Genomic DNA, 17,498 nt, shown 5'->3' with positions numbered 1-17,498 from the left:
TGTGCATGGCAATTCCTGCTGTGCAGCTATAACCATCAGCTTCACCGAAAATGTTGCGTCTAAAAAAGCAAGATTTCAAGAGATTCTGCCACGCAGTACAGTTGAGAAAGCAACAAAGCAAGTTTAAGCAACCAAGTAACCACGTTGTTAGAACGTGCGTTTCTCTTACTGTTCTCAGATAACAGTGAAACACGCATTCTTCACATCTGCTTTGCTTAAATGAGACTTTTGAATGAAACCAAGTTGAAGACACCAATATCTCCTCTCTGTGAAATATTACAGCTCCTAAATAATTGAAGACATATCCAAGATACATTATGCAATCATTATCAAGGGCTCAGATATGCCGAAATCTCCAAAGATTGTTGCATATAATGGTGGATATTCATTCCCCTAAAAGAAGAATCACGAGATATCCTCCCTCTGCTTGTGCCACTGCCTGAACTATAACAAGCGAAACTATAACAGACGCCCGAGATGATTACGAGCTTCATTAATCTAGATCAACGGCACATATTTGTAAGAAATACAGGCAAATAATGCAAGTGTCATTTTTTTTACTTCAGAAGCCATTGGGGGCGATTTCCGATTAGGAAAAGCTTCCAAATTTTCTTCACTCTTACTATATCGGGTTACCATGACAACATTCTACACAATACTAGGTGCCGCTTACGCTCCTAAGTAGTGTAGGTGTGCGCTTAAGAACGCCAATTACCAGCACCGTACGATGTGCCGGCCGAGGGTGCCAATTAGCCGAAGACGGAGATTACTTGTGCGAAATCCAATAGAAAGCTATTCACTCTGGAATCACCACGAAGTTATTCACGATCTTCCTAAAACAAGCTATCCCAAAATATTCGTCAGCCTACTGGAAGTCTCACTCCTTGTCAATAATTTTGCGCCAGAATGATCTTCCGGCTGTTTCAGGCTGACGTATTCGTCTCATGTCATGCAGTGCGCGTCATGCGCAAGGAACTTACCGGGGGTCGTGCATCCTTCGGGAGCTTTCACATGCTTTTCAAGAGGGATTTATCCTGTAAGCATATGAAAAATTCAAGAACTGTACTTAATTGGTCAATAAAGATTTAGTAATAATATTTCGGTGCTTTAGTATGTTTGTGTCCCATTACTTTTTCGTATCTCTCCAGCATAGTTGTGCCATGTATACTTCCGTACAATTTCACAATGACTTAGGGTCCGCTCGTGGACTAGGTCCTGATTATGTGCTTATCTTGCAGTTAAGCCTTTTGTATCTCGTATATCAAAGGAACATTCGCTGGATAAAACCTGACTTTTTACGAAAAGTGATGCTTGGGAATCATCTAGAACTACACACAATGACGGGGTTTCATCATAAGCGCATTAATCGGATGCTGCGGTAGAATTTACATACGTATATACTACATTTCTTTAGCACTTGCTCACAACTCGATTAAGTTATCCTATTGGTAGCAACAGATTGCCGATATTCGCTGCGCTGTTCATTACAGACTTCTCGCAACGGCTCATTCATCGCGATAGTCGCACCTAGAAGATATACGATGAAGGGAGGCAAAGGGGACAAAGCTGTCAAAAGAAATATGGTTACATTGCTACTCTTCACTGAGTATAAGAATGAGAGCATGAAGGCAATAAGAAAATAAACTAGAAAAATACCATGTGCATAATCTTACACATAATGGTTTACATGCTTACAACAGTGGGCAAGAATATGTCTGATACAACGCACGCACGACGAGTGTTGTGGTTAAGCGGCCAAACATAATTTATACAATTTTAGCTTTGTTCCTCTTACGGATCAACCTGCCGCGGCCACAGTTAAACTCAGTAGCTGCAATTGAGCGTGTTTCAGCTTCGTTGCCATTTGAGAAGCTCTAGCGCCTACGCCGCGGTGGTCTCCTTGTGTTGACTGGATTTGCTAAACGACCAACGTAAAAAAAGCTATATTATTACTTCAGAATTTCCAAACCCGGGCACATAATTTGGACAAGAACAGAAGGTCCTGCAGACTGCAACATTTTATCAAAGGCTGGGTTTGTGCTCGTGTCTCTTGACAGGTCGAACGCCGCTTCGTACGTGGTGGTGACGTTCTGCTTTGCCCCGGCTATACTGTCATGGCAAGACGTGTAGCTACGGTATCAAATGACATTGACTAGGCTGCTTAGGTATATGAGTGCCATTGGGAAGAACGAGTGGAAGGAGCCACGTGAGCTGCAGCTTAGGACCCCACATTTCGCGTATCTGCAGTCGTCTTCACGTTTCTGTATGGTATTCACAGCGCAGCTACGGCGTCAGCCACCGCACCCGATGACAAGGTGTTCGAAACTGCAGACAACAAACACGGCCATGAGTGCGTAGCAATTTGGCACACAATATGGTTACGGTACATTTAGACAGGGCCGTGCGCGCAACAGTATCCTCTTCGTAACAATATCAGCATGACAACACCGTAATGTGCGCAGGGGCTTGACGTATGCCACGAAAGCCCCGACTGGCCCGTCCGTCCAAAACTCACGATGACATCACATCAGGGTTCTGGCTGCGAACTAGCACGGCCGACACGTTATCGAGGCGCAAGTGGTTGTCCTGAAGATAGTGCTGCCCATGGCGCAGCAATTGGGCTTCCGAAACTCAGCTCGCTCGACTGGTATCTCATGGCTAGAACCGTTCATCACCAGCCTGACCACATCGAAGAGCGCCCACACTTCAAAAAAGGATGCCAAGTGATGCTTACACTGGATGGCACTGCTAAATGGCTTCTCTTTGACTCGTCGTCTCTGACATGAAGGGAAAATCCCCTGTGCACTTAGGGTGAGATGGCACCCCCTGCATCCTCGGAAGTAGTTTCAAAGTGAAAGCAAAACACGTTCAGTCACCCAAAGGGCTGCACCCAAAGCGTCCCCACAGATTTCGTCAGTGTTCACACCCAGTGTATGTACTCCTCCACGAACTGCCACCTGGATTTTGAACACTTGTTCTGGAAGTGTTGACGACTCGCTAGACTCCTCGATTAGCACAAGCCAAAGATAGTGCGAGTTCATAATGAGTTTGAAACGTAGAATGTCTATCACTGTTCTAGTTGCGTAGACTCGGCCCATCGCAGGCCACGTTCCAGTGGAGAGATATGTTTATATACTTTCATGTTTTCAATATAGGACTCACTAGCTGCAGATTCAGCAGCCACGAAGTTTTCATCAAAATTGGATTAGCTCTTACATTCTTCCGCGGTTTTTTTTATTTGCGCTAATTTGATACATGCGGGCACTTAGTAACAGGCTCAACTCTCCAACTTCTACACTCGTGTTACCTGTACTCACGGAACATACCGAATATAGTCGCACGAACAACACGCCAACTAATAAGTCAATTCATCCTAAAGTCGAAGGTGCTTTATTCTGCGCATCTTTAATGAAAGCTCTGCAAAATGCAGAACCTTGTGTTCGTGGCTAGGGTAACGCTCTCTCCTCGTAGCTTTTGTTGACATTCTTTTGCGTTTATTTTTACCGAGCCAAATCATCGCAGGAAGTTCCGCAAGTAAAAGACCCCATGCAATGTTCCCTAGACGATAGCCGAAACAAAGACAAATGCAGATTGCTTCACAAAATGGTCCAAGCAAAAAAGTCTCCGTCAGGCGGACACATAAATCTACCAGCCTATCTTCGCGTTCTTCCCATTCTCCAAGTCTTCGGCGCCTTGGCGCACTCAGCTCATGCGTCGGACAATACCCCAGGAGTGCTGATCGATGCAACGTTGCTTTTCGCTGTGGAAACAAGGGTAAGAAGGTAAAAACAACACCGCCCAGTGATAATATTGCAACTGAAGACTGCTAGGGGCACAGGTAGAAAGAACAAGCGAGAAGCCGAAATGAAACAGGAGATAGTCGGTGCGAAGGTGAAAGCACGGAATTCTAGCGTTGCTGTTCTTTATGGTTCCTTGTCTTACAGCTGGCGGTATCAGCGTGCCACTGAATGGACTAGCGAGTGTACAGTCTGCACAGTCAGCCCTTCTAGCGTCGCTGCGGAGCCGTTTCAGCAGCCGACAGACTCACAAGCGCCAGCTGCTTCAAATAATACCTTCGTTCTTTTTCTTTTCTTTTGTGGAAGGGTACACGTAAGGGGAAGAACAAGGCATGACGGTAACAAGAACAAATTGATCTTCTCAGCTCGACTAAATCTGCCTATTAGCAAGCTTTTCTTGGCTGCAATTTCGCTGATTCCCGTACCGTGAGAATTTTACCTCTTGTGCAAACATTCTACAGGGTGTGCCAACTAAGTTTAGCCAGAGTTAAAGAATATGGGAATGTCCCGTAGCTAAAGGGAACAAAGGTAATGTTGTTTGCCGTCGCTTGAAGATACTGAATTTATTTCTTCATTCCGACTAGTTAGGTAACTAATCTTCATTAATTAATCAACTTCTGAAATATTATATTTAGATGAAAAGTGTCAATAATAAAATTGTAGAGTGACCTATACGTGCTACACAAATGTGTTTTTCCGAGCGTGAAGGAAGCCCGAAAATATACGCAATATAGCCGCGCGACTGGCCGCTACTGGCCAAACGACGGCAAAAAAACATCGCCTTTGTTCTGTCCAGCTACGTGGCATCTTCGTAGTTTTAAACTTTGGCTAAATTTAGCTGGGGAACCCTGTATATATGTGACAACTGACAAGCTGTATGTTTCAGAATCCTAATACTGATGTACGAAAAGGCGAAAAGAACACAGAAAGGAGCATAGGATTACGAGCAGAAAACAGCGCTAAACAACGGGATGAAGAGAGAGAAAGACTACATTGCTGACCGACAACCAAGTGTCTTTATTCCTTCAGTCTGCATATATATACTCTACCGCTATCTCAAAGCACAAAGGCAACAGAAATTCAGCATGCACAGGGAAAATAAATTGCAACCAATGAGGTAGGAAGGCTATCTACTTCGGAAGGAGAGAAATTGAGGTGAGGCTTGCACATGCTTCGTCGCTATTATGAATGTGAAAGGCTTCAGAAATAAGGTGTGCGCGGTCATCGCGGTATTTTGACAAATAGGTCACCTTTAAAAGACGGCTTGCAGCCCCATTCATTGCAATGCAGTGACAACTGACTATCCCTAACTTGTTTCTAAACATTGTTTGAATGTTAGCGCATGCGGTCATTGATTCATCGCCCCGTTTGACTGATATAGAAACGCTTGCGTGGAAGTTCTTTTGAATTTACCACGGAGCATCCGTCAGACAATAAGCGGCATTTCTTAGACTTGCAGCTCTCGTTCTCAAACAACCATGAGTGTTGAGGTTATGCTCCTCGATGTCATAACAACCTTCTTCCTTTTTTCCTCCACGCACTCAAGGATAGTTAAGGTTGGTATTGAAATATCTTGTATGAAGGCGGTCCTCATCAGTTCTGGTGACCACCAAGTAGATGCAAGCTTCTAATTTCATCTACTTCCCGTTACCGCTCTCAACTAGTACCGCTAGAAGCCTCGCAACAAGCCTTAAACGAAAGAAATCGGCCGCCACTGAATCTGAAAATCACTAAGGGAAAACAGTTGCGGTTATCCCATCTTTGCACCAGGCTGCGCGTAATCTCAAAAAGGTTGTCAGCACGGCAGGCGTTAGGTTGTTGTTCACTGCCAGAAATAAGATAGGTTGCCTCTGCCACTTAGCCAATCGGGTGACTGAGAACAATAAAACTCGTAAAAACATCACAGGCAAAAATTTCTTGTTTACTGTTGTGACTGTGTGGTTTACAAGATTACTTTTTCATGCAAGCGTTTCTATGTCGGTCAAACCAGGGCGGTGCATCAATGACCACATTAGCGAACACTCAAACAAGGTTCAAAAACAAGCTACGCATAGTCGATTGTCACTGCATTGCCATGAATTTGGCTGCAAGCCATCTTTCAAAGATGTGACCTATTTTCAAAATACCGCGGTGCCCGCACCCGCCTTATTTCCGAAGCCTTTCACATTCATAATAGCGGCGGAGCGTCTCTAAGCCTCCCCTCTATTTCTCGCCTTCCAAAGGAGATAGCCTTCCTATCTCATTGATTGCAATTTATTGCCCCTGCGCATACTGAATTTCCGTTGTTTTCGTCCTTTGAGATAGCGGTAGAGTATATATATGCAGACTGAAAGAATAAAGGCACTCGGTTGTTAGTCAGCGCTGTGGTCTGTGTCCCTCTCTTTGTCCTGTTGTATAACGCAGTTTTCTACTCGTCATCATGAGCCAATCAGCACAAATACGTGCTCTTCTGCAAAACACAGAATAGTTAATTTTTGAAGCGTTTCAGAATTCGCGGTGACCGAGCATGACCCGAAATAGTAATTGATAGCGCGCGTCGAAAACAAGGAGTCGGTCGCACATAACACCTGTCACGGTTACTTCGTTTTTGGAGTGGCACGCAAGCTGAATGTTTCCGAAGCTACCCGTATTCATCGGAGATAACGCAGCTGAGGGATAAGAAGTGATCGAAATATTGGAAACAGTACACTCCAAGTCTAATACATAAATGCGCCGAAGGGGGGGGGGGGGGGGGGATAGGGTCGCATTAGTAGTGGCCGTTCGCGGATTCCCTGAGCTGCGTGGAAACCAGTTTTTAAACTCCTGCTGTGCAGTATGATAATGCAAGTCGTTGCGTTCCAAACGCATGGGCCTACGCGAATTAAGAGGAAGCTTTAGCTCGGGCCCAACTCCGACGCGGCCTATTCAAATACATGTAAAACGCAAAAACGTTTTTCTGAAATAACCCCTGGACCAATTTTAATGAAATTTGTTGCTTTTGAGAGAGAAAGTTAAATTCTAGTGACTGTTAGAAGCGGAATTTTGATTTAGGGCTTGAATTTTGTTAAAGCGATTTACAAAATTTCAGAAGTGTGAAAAAAATAGAAGCACGAAGTTTACAAACTAATAGCTCTGCATCAAGAACAGATATCGCGGTTTTGTAAACGGCATCCATTAGATCATTCAAAGCGGACAAATTTCATATGTCATTTTACATCTTACGTGAGTTTGTTACGTTGTTTACGAGGGTTCTGCAAAAGTTGTAATTACATAATAATAAATTTTTTGAGATTCATGTATAAGATGTCAAAGTTGTCCGCTTTAGATGTGCTATTAGGTACAATTCACAGAATTGCGGTATCACCTATTCTTGCTGAGTTAAAGAGTTGTAAACTTGATAGTTTCGTTTTCTGGAAATGTGCGATTTTTGCCAATTTTTAATAAAAAATTGACAACCTAAATCGAAAATTCGAAACCAACAGTCACTAGATTTTAAGTTTTTCTTTTAAATGCAACAAATCCCGTCAAATTTGGTGCTGTGGTTGCCGAGAAAAACAAATTCTCCTTTTACATGTATTTAGATAGGAGCACCCGAGCTAAAGCTTCCTCTTAAGCAAGAGTCAGGCACACCTGCCGGCAACCGCCATGCACCAGGAAGCGACAGCGCTTATTGAGAAACCTAAAGTTGTATCGGGAGTTTTTCATGTTGCTCTAGAATTTTCGCCTTGACACTTTTCATCTAAGTATAACATTTGATAAGTTGATTAATTATTAAGACTGATTAGGTAATTAGGTGGAATGTAAAAATAATCTGAGTATCTCCAAGCGACGGAAAACAACATTACCTCGGTTCTGTTTACCAGGTGGCAAGTAAGCTGTACACGTCTTCTGCTCAAGAATACTTGATTGCGTCTTATTCGAATTGCCGGTCTTTCCCCAACTAGCACAGTCCCCCAGAACACTCCGTTAAGTTTTAGCTGAAGTACTGAAACGGGCACTGTCTCTTCCTAGGTTGAGACCAGGCGAAGTCATTAGCGGCGTGTTCCTTCCTGAGTCATTAGCTATTCATTGAAACTAGACTCATTAGGCTCGTGTCCTTTGGGGCCATGTCTCCGAACGAGGACCTGTGGCTCTGGTCTCTCCCTTCTGCTCCATTTGCTTCATTCTTTTTGCATTGCATTTCGTCTTTTCTTGCTGTCAGTGAAGATTCTTTTGTTTCTTTAGAAGCCATTGTCCACCACCCTTTCTCGCTTCCTTGCACAACTTTGCTTTTAATCATCTTATCCGGGGTATAGCGAATCAATCGCGTTTTTCCTTTGAAAGAATGTACGCTGCGAGTCATGCCGCAGCGAATGGTCCGAGAGTCAGTTCTTGTCGTCCAGTGTTTGCTATAACTTGCCCTGAATTATCATTACATGTGCGATCTAGACCAACCTGTTATTTGACCGGCTCTGATTACTGTTTCGGAGTAAAGGTAAATAGATGTATCCCTACTGCGGAGGTACAACATCGCTGTACATTGTACTAGGGCAAATTCCGCTTTGCGAGCACATACGATATTTTGCACCGCTCTCTCTACGACTACATTTGGTAAATGTTGAATCAGATGGCGTCTAGGGACCGCTGATCTTTTGAGCGCTGAGATTACTTGTAGTCACCCGAACTAGCATTGCACTCGTTCTCCTGGCTACACTTTATTGTTGCAGTGCACTCCGACTATTGCAATGCAAGCCTATACGAGACCCCAAATCGAAGCATCCTTATTGAGAGTATGGTAATGTATAATAAAGGGACCGGTATAGTTACCATGAGCTTATTGATGTCGCGAATATCGCATTTAGTTAATACTGACTATGAGTTATGTTACAACAGCACTCTAATGCGGTGACAATACGTTTGCCGCTAAAACACGTAAGGAAGCCTTCGTTAAACTTCTCAGCTACGCAGAAAAAATAACGTACTGAAAGAAATTCACGGACGGCATTGAATGCTACGTCAGAATCCGAGGCAGCAAGCTGAATTTTTTACCCACACTTCCCAGTAGAGTGGCACTTTAAACCTTTATATACTTCTCAAATTATGTTCTATAACGGGGTCGGGGGATTGACTCAACATCCTCCCAGAGCATACGCCTGCATACGGTAACCTTTGGGAGGCAATAGGTACACATACGCGTGGGCAAGACACAATGAAAAGGAACCTATTGCTAGGCTTCACTGTACACGAACTGTCACTAACATGGATGGGAAATCAGACAAACGCTGTCAGCATTGTCATCATTTTCGCCAGGGTCACTCAAGCAGAAGCAAGGTGGGTCGTGTTTGTAAGCTTTAATTGAGTCAGGGCACAGAGCCACATTTACTGCGACGGATAGATGACAGACCGGCAGGCTAGTAGACTGAAGGATGCAGGCAAATAGGCTGAGCGATGATGCCGATTTTGGCATGGGTTGAAGCGGCAGCAGTGTAACCAGCAGTCACCCGCCAAGAAAGTCGAGCTGGATGAGGAACTGAACAAACTTTGCCAGAATCGTGGTCGCACTAGTTTTGCCATGCCCACCTGATTATCCCTTAAGAGCAGCCGCATTCGGCAAACAGAAAGTTGCTTGGCTATCGATAAACTACCAGAAAGGCTTCGCTTGCCTAAAAGAAAACTATGTCGATCTAGAAACCTCTACTAGATGGCCAACACCACAGTGCTTACGAGCTCGAAAAAAGTTCGCTGGAGGCGGTAAATTGTCGCAGGTTATTGCGGGCGTGCAGTTTCTTTTTTTACTTACCTTATTTAGTTATTGCATGACATTAAACCGAAGCATTCTTTGCCTCTTCTTTCTACTTCCCCGCTGGTGCCGCTGCTGGTGGCTGTTTTTCCCAATAGCTCTGCCCGAACGCGTGTCTCACATTGGAAGTAATGTCGTCCTCATGCCATCATTGTCGTGCCATTGACATCCTGCGGGATTTTAGCTACAGCCTTGCACAACAAACACCGGATGCAATAGGCATCGAGGCGGCCCGCAGCCCGAACCGAAGCACATAAGCATGGACGTGAACTAGAACGCGTACACGCCTTCATTGTCAGGCGTCATTGCGTTGTAGTCATTTCATCGCCTTCATCTCATTGTGATCATTTCTTCGCTGTCACGTCGCCGTCATCCTTCTCCCGTCTTCATTCACTGTCACTGCATCGTCATATCGTCCTCACACCGCTAACTTCTAGCCACCGCCGTGATACCGCCATCATGATTCTGTCATCAGTCCATCCTCACCATTTGATGGTCGTCATGCAATATTCGTTGTTTCGTCGTTGTCACATAGTAGCCGTTATGTGGTAGTGGTCGTAATATCAGCGCCATTTTGTGGTAGTTATTTCACTGTCATCGTTCAATTGTCGTCACGCTTTTGTCGTCACGCTGTCGTTGTCGTTCCGATGTCATCAATGCGTCGTTGTCACTCAACTTGGGTCATCCCGTTAAGGTGATGTCACCTTCGAAACGCCATCGTCGCCATACACGCATCAACATTGCAGCATCGTCCTATCATTGTAGTCTATTTAGCATGGTCACACCACGAGATGCCGTCTTCATTATAGCCCCCTCATTTCCTTCGTCGCAGGCTGTGACGCTACGCGCCACGGCCCACGACGCGTAGCTGCTATTACACGAGCTCGCGGGATCGCGAGACGCTGATTTACACGAGCTCGCGGGATCAAATCTCGACCGCGGTGGTCGAATTTCGATGCGAGCGAAATGTAAAAGCACTCGTGTGCCATGCACTAGTGCACGTTAAAGATACCCAGGAGGTCACGATAGAGCTCTTCACTACGGCGCACCTCATGATGAGATCGTCGTTTTGACACGGTAAAGCAAAGTTATCTATTTTTATTGTCAGTCCTCTCGTCATACGATTGTAGTCATGTGGTCACTCTTTTTCTTCACGTTTTACATTAAAAGGTACTGAGTGTTAAATTTTACTCCAATGTTGTCTCCAGGTCGTTACTTAACCACAGCGGCGCCCCCTGCCACGTCAACCCTCTCCGTGCGCGAACGTTTGTCCAAAAAATTTGTTTGAACGCTGTCACAACGTCCTTGCTGTCACATGTCCCATATGATTTCTTTTCCGCTCGCAGACCTCTAATCCCACTCAAAGGGAATTAACCATGACGATTTTAAAAAACTTTTGCAATTCTTTGACGAGTACTCTAAACAACATATTGGAAAGCGACTTCCCGCACAGCCACGAAGAGTGGAAGAGCCACTAGATCCGCTGGCATAAATTTTCAACGCTGTATCTTGAGGAACGTAATGTTACCTTGCAAAATTTTAGTGTAGAAGTACTTGTCACTAAATCAGTTTTATTACTTTTAGGGCAAACCTCTATCTAATGATGGGAAATGGTCCAGTGAACAAATCTGATGACACCTTGAGACGTCGTTTTTATCGTCTATCAGATCGGCCTGTCCGATTACCAATACGAATTTTCGTGCGTCTGAAGTCATCCGGTGTTGGTAGAAGATTGAGGTAAAGCTTCGTGACTATCAGCTACAGCTGTGCTTCAAACATTATTAAATTTATTGTCTTCTTTATTGCGCCGCTGGAAGTTGCTTCTTCCTGAATGCATCAAGTAGCACTCATCACAAAGCCCGTTGCTGCCATTCCTTGGCACTGTACACGAAACGCAACGTTTGGTGCATTTTGACGGCCTTTACAGTGCCCACCAACCCTTTTTGAAACTGTAAAGCCTCATTTTATGGGCATCGTGCCAGGGCATGCAAAACGCAAATATATAATAAACAATTTAGCAAGAAGAGTGTATTAATTTATTTGTTATTTCTTTTATATTCAACATTTTCATTACCTAAAATCAACAGTGGGGCTACGAGAAACGCCGAACTAGAAAGCTGTGAATTTGGGGTGTTTTTGCTTTCGTTTCTATTAGAATACGACCCCGTACCACAGCTGGGAGCTGAACCCCCAACATCGCGTTCAGCAGGAGAACATTACATTAAAATGTAAGGCATCATTACAGCTAGCGATACCTTTGTTTTTTCTTTTAATGAGCACCGGTGTTAACTTTGCAGCACTTGAGTTTGCTTATTAGCTCGTGGTATAAACTGAAACTATGTTTAAACCTAACGTTTGCGCGGCGCGACATTTCAGAAGACAGACCAAGTGGTGTTCAGTATCGCAGCACACCACATCACTATCCATTTCTTTTCCTTTTGTACTCGGAAGAAAATAATGCAGTATGTTCCTGCCCACGCCAGGTAATTGATAGCAGTAGCGAATACCGGAGAAATGCGATCGAAATCGGAGATTATGGTTCGTTTAATTCGCACGCGAAACTTCTTAAATTTTAGAGCCTTACCGATTTTTCAAATTTTTCCGCCAAATGTGCAAATGTCGATATATATAGAGCCTAAGTACACTTTTCTATGTGTTTAGCTTGTAGCGAAGTATTCAAACGTAAATCTCAACATAACAAACAATAACAAACGTTTATTCAGCAAGGCCCTTGCACTAAAGAAAGAGAACAGGTGGTAGTTTTTATGGACTGAAAATTGCCAAATTAAAGCCCGTAAGTCAACCGATAGCAGGGTCTTCCCAATAAACTCGGAGGCTGACTTTCGCAGCTTTCCGCAGGCATTGCTTAGTGCTACATTTTCTGCCCTGAGGACTGATTGCACACACGTCCCCGAATACTTTCCATCATGTCTTTGCTATCACCTGTCGAAGTCAAACCATTTCTTACATCTTCTATTATCTCTGTTTTTCATATCAATGCGCGAAGTTTGCGCAAAACCCATGATACCATTTCTGCATTTACTGACTCACTTAATCATTCGTTTTGATTCATTTGCGTTTCGGAAACTTGGCTTGATAATGCGGATAGCAATTTATACGGTTTTTGTCCATACCAAGCAGGATACTGCCATCGTATTTCGGATCGATACGGTGATTCCGCTATATTTGTTTCATCTCATATTAAATATAAACGTAGGCTTGATCTTGTTCTTAATGTAATTCACTGTGAATCGGTATGGATTGAAGCTGACTTACAGATGAATTCTCATAATCGTAACAGTCTTATTCTTGGTTGTGAATACCGTTCCCCTTCTTCATCTATCCCTTATTGTCCGAGTTAAGTCTCCATAGTTTTGAAAAAAAATTCTCTTGAATATAAGCAAGTCGTAATTGTTGGTGATATTAACATCAACTTACTTGACGTCGACAACGGAAGTGTTACAGCTTACACAGACTGTGTTGCTGGTTACGGACTGGAATAATTAATGATCTCTTCTATTAGGTGTTCTGCTCATGGTACCAACACACTTCTTGACATTGCATCAACTTCAAACTCTGGTGTAATATGTACTCAGAGCACAGACCATTTCTCAATTTTCGTCTCCTTTCAGGGCGAAATACCTCAGTCCGAGCCTTGCTACTTTTTGTCCAAGTTTGACCGAGATAGTTTTGTTAACACGACAACAAATACTGATTTGTCTGTAATTAACTCCCTGCACGATCCCGATGAAGCTCTTGAAATTATTTTTTCCATGTTTTTACAAGCTGTTCGCGCTAACACCCCTACCGTCAGATGCGAGAAAGATATTAAGTTTCCCGGTAACCTTGGGTAACGAGAGGTTTACTGACTAGTATGAGAAAAAAGAAAACCTATACAAAAAGACTAAAAAGAAACCATTTAATGTACGCTTAGCGGCACGCTATAAAATTATTGTAACATTCTTAATAACTTGCCAAAGAAGTTTAAACTACAGTATTACGAAAATGAATTTACAAAACACAAGAACAATCCCAAAAAACAATGGCAACTTCTTAATGCATTTATGAACATACCTAAGTCCGGTAATACTACTGATAAAATAAACTACAACAATAAAATCCATACTGATTCTTCTAGCATAGCAAATAGATTCAGTGAATACTTCTATAATACATACAGCAGTCGTCATATGACTACTACTTATCCCATTTATCGCTGCAATCATTCTTTTTTCTTTTTCCCGTAACTGCAGATGATGTATGTTCCATAATGTTAGCTCTAAAGAATACTAGCCCTGGCTTAGATAACATTGCTGTATTTCATCTAAAACTTGTTGCACCGCTTATTTCTGATACACTTTGTATTATAATTAATAATATTTTTAAATGTGCTATATTTCGCACTTCGCTTAAAAGGGCTAAGATTATTCCTGTACATAAGAAAGGTGATAAAACGAAGGTGTTTAACTATCTGCCTATTTCTATTCTATCACCGATTAGTAAAGTTGTTGAGAAGTTATTATGTAAGCGCCTAAATAATTACTTAAACAAATTTAATTTGCTGCAATCTTCTCAATTTTGTTTTCGCGCTGGGAGTTCGACTCATCATCATCATCAGCCTAGTTACGCCCACTGCAGGGCAAAGGCCTTTCCCATACTTCTCCAACTACCCCGGTCATGTACTAATTGTGGCCATGTTGTCCTTGCAAACGTCTTAATGTCATCCGCCCACCTAACTTACTTGGGTTTAATATCCCTAACCGACTACATTCGTCACTCGATTCATACGGGCAACTTCGTTGGTTCGGTATTCTTGGACTTCACTAAAGCTTTTGATGCAATTAATCATAACATTATTTTTACTAAGCTAGAAGCTCTGGGAATTGCCGATTTAGTACTAAACCTCCGACAAAGTTGCCTACATGATAGAGAACAAACAGTTTTTTTTGGCGGTGCTTATTATGATACTAAAGTTATTAACCAAGGGGTACCGCAAGGCTCCATATTAGATCCCTTACTATTCTCTATTCATATTAATGATTTACCCACGTGTCTTAAGTCGGCACATTGTGTACTATACGCAGACGATACCACTATATCGATGCATGACAATTCTTTAGCTACTTTAATTCTTAAACTAAACAATGAGCTTGACCATATTGTTGCTTGGTGTTCGACCAATCATTTAATTATCAATCCTTCAAAAACTCAATTTATGATTTTCCGTTCTAGCCAAATAATAGTACCTGGCTTGCCTGAGATAACTCTAGATGGTCATCACATTCCCGTCTCTGACTGTATCATTTTTGGCCATCAAATTAGATTCTAACCTTAAGTTTTCTCAACACATTGCCTTCTTTAAGAAAAAGTGTGCCTTCGGTATTAGAGCATTAATCAAGCCAAGAACGTATTTCTCTAAAGACGCATTATTAGCATTACACTTTGCCTTCATTCACAGTCATATTACCTATGGTATTGTTTCCTGGGGAAACACGTATAACTGTCATATCTCTTCTATTCAGCACTTACAAAACCAAGCAATACATTTATCAATAACAGTGGGTTTTTCACGAGTGCTACTCCACTACCTCGTGAAAAGAACATCCTTGTTGTAACGAACTTGTTCAACTATCATCTAATAATTATGTTTTATAAATTACTTACTAAACAGCTCTCCTACCAATTCGTCGATTCCAGGCACCTCATCAATAACAATAATACCAGGTTTGCGCGTAACTCCAATTTTCTACTACCTATGGTTCATTCTAACGATGGAAAAATGACATCTTCGTTTGCTCCTATAAAACTATAGAATGATTTACCCGTCAGCATTAAATGTTCACCCTTTCATACATTTAGTCATGCCGTTAAGCTGTTTTATATGTGTAACTAAGTTTACGTCATTCATTACACTACATTTGTCAACTGTGTGTATTGACATTTCTTTTTAGGCTTGTATACATTCATTTTATTTTCATTTATCCTTTTTCTATGGTTTATTTTTGAGATTGTTTGTGTTTCTTTTAGTTAGCTTGCTCTTCTTTAATACATCACTGCATTGTTATTATTAACCGAGGGTCCCGTTGCAGTCTTTGACTTTGGGACCCTCGCCTGTATATTGTCTCTTATCAATTCATTGCATTTAAAGAATAATAAACTGAACTGAACTGAAAGTTTTATCGGCCGTATAAACTTATAAATATTCGCCTACTAACTGAATCAACAAGCATGACACATCGCACTCGACGGTCGCGGAAACGCTGGCGTTAGCAAGCGCGGCAGCAGCAGCGAGCGAAGTGGCCTTCATGCCGTCTATCGCTTCAACGCAAACAGCGCCGACAAAACGGTATGCACGAAGGTAGGAAGCGTCCGCAGAACGCTTTCACGATACGGCGCGTGCCACCACGCGCCGTCGCGCAAAGTACACAGTTTCTGGCCGAGTAGAAGCCGCCCCCCCCCCCCTTCCCACGTCACCCCGCCTCTCTCGCGCTGCCTCCCCAGTTTTCTCCGTTTCGCGCGCCAGATTGAGCCGCGATCGTCGGCTACACTCGCGTGCTTTCAGTTGCACATACATCATACGGCCCGCAATGACGGTGTTACCGCCCTTGGATTTTAAGAGGAAGCTTTAGCTCGGGCCCAACTCCGACGCGGCCTATTCAAATACATGTAAAAACGCAAAACCGTTTTTCTGAGTTAACCCCTGGACCGATTTTAATGAAATCTGTTGCATTTCAGAGAGAAAGTTAAATTCTAGATACAATTGGTCACGTAATTTCTATTTAGGTCTGGAATTTTGTTAAAAAGATTTGCAAAAATTCGGAAGCTTGAAAGAAATAGAAGCACGAAGTTTACAGATTGGTAGCTCTGCATAAAAAACAGATATCTCGGTTCTGTAAACAGGGTTTATTAGATCCCTGAAAGCGGACAAATTCGATACGTCTTTTTATATCTTACGTAAATTTGTTACGTTGTTTACAAGGATTTTGCAAAAGCTATATTTCCCTATTACCAAATTTCGTGAGATTCATGTGTAACATATCAATTTTGTGCGCTTTAGATGTACTATTAGATGCAAATCACGAAATTGTATTATCCATTATCGTTGTAGAGTTACAGACTTGTAAACTTCATAGCTTCGTTCTTTGAAAATTTGCGATTTTTGCCAATTTTTAATAAAAAAATTTACAACCTAAATCAAAAATCCGAAACCAGCAGTCACAAGAGTAAGTTTTTCTTTTAAATGCAACACACTTCGTCAAATTTGATGCAGTGGTTGCCGAGAAAAACGAATTCTCCTTTTACATTTATTTAGATCGGAGCACCCGAGTTAAAGCTTAACGGAACATCACGGCGACGGCAAGGAAAAAATACGCCTGCAGTGTCCATACGCAATAAAAAAACGCCCCCATTACCACTCACTGGAGGTGGCTCATGATGTAGAAGAAGCGACCCTTCGGCATTACGTCTGAGAATGGGAGGCGCCCGCCAGCAGCCCACAACGTGCTGAAAACAAGTTGGAGGCGACGTATTGGGACTTACGAAGCCTCTAACCACCAGGCACACGTGCAGTCTATTGAGCTGCTGCTTAGAAGCTGCTAATAAAGAAAACTTCACAATTAGCAACCATGGAGCGTTGCCAAAAGTTCTTGTATAGTACATATACGCATTTATAACCCATTTAGGGAAAGCAAAGTTAGTGTTGCCGGTGGCCCTTAAATAAAATAAAAAAACAGAGGAGCGTCAGAATCAATACACGGCTTGTCAAATCAGACGTCACTCTCTGAAGGACGTATCACAGCGCTGCTGTAAATGTGACGCGTGCGAGAGATGAAAGCAAACGAGAATGGGAACAAATTCAATGTGAGTAGGCGTTTCCGGGCTCGTCGATGCAAGAAAGCTGCGATCTTTGAATTGAGCTGGCGTGCGCATATAGGCCGCCGCCT

The 17,498-nt window shown here is 42.7% G+C and overlaps 1 long non-coding RNA gene across 1 annotated transcript in view; it reads right to left on the bottom strand.

The window, feature by feature from the left end:
- Positions 1-17,498, bottom strand: part of LOC140218359 (uncharacterized) — a 284,811-nt gene that overhangs the window by 89,922 nt on the left and 177,391 nt on the right. Inside the window, exon 3 of the long non-coding RNA XR_011894638.1 lies at positions 981-1,034. This is a non-coding gene — a long non-coding RNA (uncharacterized lncRNA). The remainder of the gene's footprint in view (positions 1-980; positions 1,035-17,498) is intronic.

Source organism: Dermacentor andersoni, chromosome 5 (assembly GCF_023375885.2).
Source record: "Dermacentor andersoni chromosome 5, qqDerAnde1_hic_scaffold, whole genome shotgun sequence".
In the NCBI taxonomy this organism is placed as follows: domain Eukaryota; kingdom Metazoa; phylum Arthropoda; class Arachnida; order Ixodida; family Ixodidae; genus Dermacentor; species Dermacentor andersoni.
Note: the sequence above shows the minus strand (reverse complement) of the source record. Positions and strands in the feature narration are given on the sequence as shown.